Here is an 8,142-nt window from a genome sequence, read left to right as displayed (position 1 = left end):
GAATCGAACCCGGGACCCTTCAGTCCTTAGGCCGATGCTCTATCCACTGAGCCAAACCAGTTAGGGCTGAAAATAGATTCTTGTCAATTTCTCCCACTACCCATTCTTGGCAATACCCTTTGTGCAGTAGTCAGGCCCACCAATATGTGATTCTTTACAAAATAAATGTGAACGGAAAGATCTTTTACCCCTGTTGACAAACCTAAAGGAGAGCAGAAAAAAACATGGGTTATTAAAATCTCAATGAGATTAGAGAATCTGAGTTTAAAACTTAGAAGGAAATCTTACCTTTGGCTACAGCATGGATAGACCTGGAGAGTATTATGCTAAGTGAAATAAATCAGTCAGAAAAAGACAAGTACCATGTGATTTCACTTATATGTGGAATCTAATGAACAAAATTAATAAACAAAATAGAAACAGACTCATAGATACAGGGAACAGACTGACAACTGTCAGAGGCGAGGGATATTAGGAGGCGGGCTCAGTAAAAATGGTGAAGGGATTAAGCAAAGAAAAAAAAAGCCCTCATAGATACAATAGTGTGGTGATTATCAGAGGGGAAGGAGGGTGAAGGGAGGTAGAGGGTAAAGGGGATAAATGTGATGGACCGAGACTTGACTTGGGGTGGTGAACACACAATACAATACACAGATGACGTATTATAGAGATGTACACCTGAAACATATCATTCTATTAACCAATGTCACCCCAATAAATTCAATAAAAAATTTTTAAAGAAAATAATTAGATTGTGTTTTAAAAAGCACATTCTTCATAGATATTTAACCTCCATCAGCATAACAGTCATTAGGGAGCTGAGCAGAGCATACTGCTGGGAGGGGGCTGCCTCAACTTCAAAAGGGGGAGGCCTTTCAACATTGTAATTCTTCACTGAGATATAAATGATTGGAGTCCAAGAAAATGAAGGATGGCATCAGCCACCAACATTTTATTTGAAATGCCCCCAAAAGGATGCTTTTTGAATTGAACTTCTAGCAAATCTGCCTTCTATTTTAACTGAAAGTTGTCTACAAGGGACCGGAAAGCCATATATAATCATCTCAAACAGTTTTTCCATCTTATTCTTCTCTATTCAGTCACTATGCCTCTTGGGGTAGATTGATCTCAATAATGGCCCTGACTTGTTCACGCCTACCAGATGCACACCCCTTCAACTGCGACTCTGACTCTGGGCTTGGCCACGCGGCTTGCTTTGGTCAGAAAATTGTAGCACCCATGAGACAAGACTTGAAAAGTGTTTGCATGTTAGGGCTTGCTCTCTTTCCTTTCTTAGGCTCCGGAATGTCTCAAGCTTGGACAAGCCTATTAGATGATACAAAGCATCTAGTCCAGTTGCCTTATCACTCTGGATGACATCATACATGACGGTTGGCCATCTTACACTATCCAGCCCCAGAAAACCACCAGCTGGCTACTGACCACTGATAGATAAGTGAGGCCAGCTCAGCCAAGCAGAATTATCTGGTGGAATCCAGCCCAACTTGCCAAATTGTAGAATCAGAAACTAAAATATATATAGTTCAACTGATATATTGTTTTAAATCATTACGTTTGCAGTGTGCATCCAGAGTATATATGTTAATTCCTAGCTCTACTGCCCACTGGCTGTATGACTTCAGACAAGGTGCCTGACCCCCATGTGCCTCAGTTTCCCCATCTATGATATGGAGTTAATGAAAAGTTTCCTTTAAGGGTGTAAGGAAATTAACTAGTGCAACACATTTTTATAACACCTGTTAACTATCAGAGCATAAATCATTTACTTGTTCAACATACTATTTTTTACAAATAACAAAACCAAATTTGAAGTAACTGAGGCAAAAAGCAGGATTGATTTTAATGACACACGTTTATGGAAACTAAGACAAGAATGAAGCTAGAACTATGGGAAAAGTTGGACATGCACTCACATACCACTATGCATTTCTCTTGATGCAGATAGATTTTCTCTTTCCTATGGTCCAGATGGAGCAAACATGGCCATAGTCAACATGATCTTGGTTTGCTTCTTCTCAATTTAAGATAGAAACCAAGCTTCGATCGAATATTGGTTTAACATTCAATTGCCAGCTAAGTATTCCTATGGCATGTTTGGGGCCAGGGACTCATCATTGACTCGAGCAACTATGGCCAGGAGATGGATGAAGTTTTGCCAGGGGACGTCTCTTAGAAGAACCACCCAGATGGAGAAAAGTAGGTTCTGCACAAAGGGGTGAGGGTGAAGGAACAGGGCCCCAGACAGAGGAGTGCAGTGTGGGAAAAAGATCAGTTGTTTTACACCACAGGCTCTGATAACATCTCTGTGGCAACATTTAAGGAACAGCTTTCCGTCTTTATTTTACTTGAACTCTCAATAGTTGATGCAATTAACCAAATTCCCTTGAAATCCTGTCTTTCTTTGGAGGCTGGGGCATATATCTTTTTTTTAATCTTTCATTGCTCTCTCTACACCTGTGTTCTGTGCAAACCTTCCTCCATCTCACAGCTGAATGGTGGAGTTTCTCAAGACTCTTTGTCTGAATACTTTTGTCTTTGTGTATTTTCCTGCAGCTGATCTCCATTGCCAGTTTCAAAAGCATCCATCTGTGTCCCGATAACTCCAAGTCGGTCTCTAGAGTTCCAGTTGTCCGCTCAGCCTCTGCACTTGGATTTTCCCACAAGCGTCTCCTGAGCATGGTCAAAGCAGAGCGCAGGCCTCCCCTTGTGTACTTGCTCCGGGTCCATTATTCTGCCATTTGGTATTTTCTGCACGCTCTATCCAGAAACAGGCATAACGGAGCATAAGTGATTGCATTAGGGCTTCTATTTTATTGAAAGCCCCATTTAAAGTAAATGTAGGAAGAGGAAAGGAAATTCCTTGAACTCACAGTAATAATTTAGTGGAAATGATCCGATCAAATGCCAAAAAAAAAGATAGCTCCTTTGGGGTCATTCATGTGGGTTTGTTTCTGCAAAGCTCAGGTGACGCCCGATAACATAAGTAAGTACAGGAGACATGCAACCTAGTCGTTTATTTATTGTCTGTGAGTTTTCATAAAGAGTCTTACATATCTGACTATTGCTCCCTGGTGTTTTGAAGCACTGCCCATCCAACTCCTGGGAGATGTGTCAGCAAAACACGGAGGGAGTTTCACAGGCAGGAAGCCCACACAAATGTCTGCCATTTGGAAAAGTCCTCCAGCCCCTGCACATCATGTGTGGTCCTTAGTAGGAGCACAGTTCTATGTGTTGAAGGACTAGGAAGCTGCTGCATCCTAGAAGTCCCTATAATTCATCCTGGCAGCAGCCACCCAGTGAGGACAGAACAGAGGGTCCTGCAGGGAGCTTCCCGATAGGCACTTAAGGTGGAGGAGAGATGAATGGATATTCTGAGGCTCATCCCTTCCTGTGACTGGGGTTTTAATTCACAGAAAATACCTTTGCACAGGAAACCCCAACACATTTTCTTAAAGTGCATACGTTTATTGTAGAGAAATAGACGTGATTATTGGGGCACAACATGAATTCTATTAAGGGAAGTAAGTATTAGCATTTACATGACACTGTTTGAATCCTGGGAAGGTATTCAAATGTTGTCAGAGTTGGAAGGTGGCCTAACAGTAATCTAGTTCAACCTTCTCACTTGTGAAGCCGGCAAGAAAAGTGAGGCATGGGATGAGTCTCTGTAAGGAATTGCCTCACCTTGGACCCCAGAGTCACATGCAAACCTCATCTCTCCTATGAGCTTGTTAGAGCAAGAACAACACTTTCTGTTCATCTCCTCATATGTCTAGAAAATAGTCCATTAAAAAATTACTTTTCCCTTAATTTTGCTTATTTTCAAAAAATGCAAAATAATTAATAATGAATTCATGGGCATTAAATTAACTGAGAAAATACAAGAAGATAGAATGATGAAGAGGATGATTAAGATGCTAATAATAATAGTGATGATATTAACAATAATAATAATAAATCAGACCTAATCCTGTCTCCTAAAAATACAGAATTATTATTATTTGAGTGTATATTTTATTTCACTTCTTCCAAAGTCATAGGTCCAAAGGCATAGGTTAAGAATATGGACTTTCATTTGAGGAAGACAATTTTCACATTTCAGTCATGCCTAGCAGCTGTTTGACCTTGGGTATGTGTCCTGATGTCTATACGGTGGAGTCCAAGGTATTATCAGCACTTGTCCAATAGGGTTGTGAGGATTTGAATGCCTTAGCCCAGTGGTCAGCAAACTGCGGCTCGCGAGCCACACGCGGCTCTTTGGCCCCTTGAGTGTGGCTCTTCCACAAAATATCACGTGCGGGCGCGCATGTACAGTGCAATTGAAACTTCGTGGCCCATGCGCAGAAGTCAGTATTTTGTGGAAGAGCCACACTCAAGGGGCCAAAGAGCCGAATGTGGCTCGTGAGCCGCAGTTTGCCGACCACTGCAGCCCATTCCGGGGACCTGTAAATCTCTTAGTATTGCTGTTTTATATGCTTTACAGCTACACTTCAAAATATAGCATCTATAATATATCTGGATATATGCACATCTAACATCAATAGTCAGTTGCATGTTCTACTTTATTTTAGTTGTCATTTATGATAAAATTTTCATGGCATAGCATTCATATTTAAATATCATCCTTATGGCTAAAAATAAATGATATGTGTAATCAACACTCTTTGTTGACATTTAAAGTCTTTCAAAATGTTTGTAATTGCAAATAATGCTATGATGAATATGTTCATATCTACTCTCTTTTTAAGGATATGTTTCAGAAATGAAACTATCACATTAAATATTATGGATATTTATAAAGCTTCTGATGCACATTGCTGGATTGCTCTCCCAAGGGCTCACCACAATCTACACAAAAATTAGCAATGCATGGGATTTTTTCATCTTCCAGTGTGCTTGAAAGCATTCCATACTGACCTGTAAAAAGAAAAAAATAATCTTTGCAAATTTGATACTATGTAAACCATGAAAGTTCATTGTAATCATTTACATTTTGCATAACTTGGCTGATTGGTGAGTTGGAACTTAACATTGCCTTTTAAACAAATACATTGCCCCTATGGGAGAGATACTATCTTCTCATTTCTCTATAGCTGTCAGGTACATTTTTTATTGATTCGTTTGTGCTATCTGTTCATTATTGATAACAACCCTCTTCCATGTTTGCTGCAAATACGATCTCTCAGCAATAAATTTACATTTTCTATGTTTGTTACAAATGTGATCTCTCAGCAATAAATTTACATGGTCTTTTATATACTGTATGTGTCTTTGTTTTAATTTATATGTGCTCTAATCTGAATAGCCTGATAAATTTATTTACTAAATACAAAATGGTTAAGATTTGGGAGTTATATTTCTGATATATATATATTTTGTTCATCTGTTTGTTTAGGCCTCCGTCAGAAACACACACTTTGGGTATTTGTAGTTTATAGCATTTTAGTAACTAATAAGATTAGTTCTCCACAATGGACTTCTCTTTCAAAACAATTTTCTGCTATTTTTACATACCTTTCCCTTACAGGATAAATTTGGATTAATCTTTCCTAGTTAAGCAGACATTCTGTCATAATTTTGATAGAAATTACATTCTATTTTAAAGCTATTTGAAATAAATAATAGTTTACAGTCTTTACTCATCCAGAAATATGCTCTATGCTGATGACTCAAGTATTATTTTAAAGTTTTCAATAATATTTTGTATTTTTCCACAAATAGCCCTGCATATTTTTTTGTTGAAATGACTTCTAAGTATTTTATTCCTTTGGCTATAGTTAGTGGGATATTTTCTGATTAAGTCTTTTTTAATCCAGGTTTTGCTGAATATATGCCTACCATTCTTTCAGTTTACTGAACTCTCATTGGTCTCAAATGTTCTTAGAGTGATTCCTTTGGTGGGAAAGGACCTGTGTTAGTTATCTTTTGCTGCATAGAAAATTACCCCCAAACTGAATGGCTTTAGAGAACAACATTTTATTATCGCACATTTTCTGTGGGTCCAAAATCCAGACACAGCTTAGCTGGGTCTTTGGTTTAGGGTTGCTCTCAGGCTGTAGTCCCCATGCTGGGTAGAACAGCCTGAGTCATCTTAAGTCTTGACAGTGGGATAAACTGCTTCCAAGCTCACTCACCTGGCTTTTGGCAAGATTTAGTACTTTATGGACGGTTGGGCTGAAGGCCGATTATTGAATACTGGCCAAGTTTACTTTGCTGCAATTTGGACTTCTCCATAGGCAGCTTGCTTCATAAGAGTAAGCAGAGCGAGAATGAGAGCAAGAGCGAGTGAAATGAAGGTCACTCTTCTTTATGACCTCAGCTAGGAAGTAAGACTCGTGCCCTGTTCTGTTAGTGGCCGGTGAGTCACTGTGTCAGTTCCAGCACACACTCAAGGGGAGGAGACTACACGTGTAGCGAATGCCAGGAGCATGGGACCACTGAGCATCCATGCAGACGCTGTGCACGCTGTACCTGTTGAATGATTTAAGAATTGACTGACTCCAGCTATCATTTTACCTCCTATTAATCTACCGCATCTGCTGCCCGTTAATCAAACAGTTCACTCACAGCAAAGAGCACAGAGATCGAACATCTGCATGCAGCAGGTCCACAGCTGTCTGAAACTTGGCTGCTCTAGTCTTGCTTCTGGATTGGGCTGACCACCTGTCCTCAAACAGCGCCAAACCCAGAGGATGGCTAGCCATCAAGTCAGCGGTTCTCAACCTGTGGGTCGTGACCCCTTTGAGGGTCGAACGACCCTTTCACAGGGGTCACCTAAGACCATCCTGCATATCAGATATTTACATTACGATTCACAACAGTAGCAAAATTACAGTTATGAAGTAGCAACGAAAATAATTTTATGGTTGGGGTCACAACATGAGGAGCTGTATTTAAAGGGCCAGAAGGTTGAGAACCACTGCATCAAGTGATCCCTCTGGCCCAGGGTATCATTCTGTGCACATAGCCTAATTCTCTTGTATAATCCCCAAATGGGGACAATCGAGTTTGGGGAACATGGTTAAAGAATTATGTATAAAGTTGCAGTTCTACAAAGTAGAGAATGGTGTTTTCCCTCCCAGATCTCCAAACCAGAGCTCAATTGTGCAGTATCAGTGATAATTAAGTTACCGTCTCTTTTATTTCTTTTGAAATAGAGAATCAAATGTTCAAGGGGTCTCTCCAGCCTTCAGAAGTTTGCAGTCCAGCCCTCTATAATCCCTGCACGAAATGATACTAATCGCTTCGGGGAGTTCTTCAGGTCAGAGTGCTTTCTTCCATCTTCAAGGAGAGGGAAATGGAGTCAATGATTCCCTCTTGCAACAATAGACACTTCCTCCTGAATCCAGTTGAAAGGAGGAAATGAAAGAAGTGTTAAGTGAGAATTGACAAGTGCTTGCGCTGAGCTGCCAAAGAAGGTGATAATGAGCTTCCCCGCTTTACCAATGTCTCTCCTCGTTATCATATTCATGCTGTCATTTTCATATTTCCTGAACCAAACACAGACACCCAGCCCCAAATGTCTCCTTTTATTCTCTTGAGAATTAGGAGATTGAATTTAGGAAATATGAGAGTGAACTGACTTGAGTAGGAAAAACAGTGCAATGGAGGGGCTACTCCATGGGGTTTGGAATCCAGACCTGGTTTGAATCCAGCTTCTCCACTCCAAGTTCACATACTAGTATATGTAACCTTGGATGACTTTGCCTTCTGAATCTGTCAGCATATCCAACAATGATAATACCTTGCTCAGAATTAATTCATCAACACATTTATTGGGAACTTCTTATGTGTCAGGAATTGCTCTTTATTCTAGAGCTATGCCAGTAAATAATACAAAGGCCTGGCAAAAAAGATACAAGTAAGCAGATGCATGCATGAATTCAGTAGTGATATATTAGATGAATGTGGCAACCCAGGTGGTCAAGAAAAGCTTCTCTGAGGAACATAACATATGTAGTGCAATAAACACAATGCTTAGCACATAGTAGGTGCTCAGAAATGCAAATGATTGTTTGTTCTTGGCATCATTACTCTTTTTATTAGCCAAGGCACAGCATACTGAGAAGCATTAGCTATCCCATCAATCATTTTTACATGGTGCAAAACTCTGCAAATCTT

Source organism: Myotis brandtii, unplaced genomic scaffold, assembly GCF_000412655.1.
Source record: "Myotis brandtii unplaced genomic scaffold, ASM41265v1 scaffold223, whole genome shotgun sequence".
Lineage (NCBI taxonomy): Eukaryota > Metazoa > Chordata > Mammalia > Chiroptera > Vespertilionidae > Myotis > Myotis brandtii.
Note: the sequence above shows the minus strand (reverse complement) of the source record.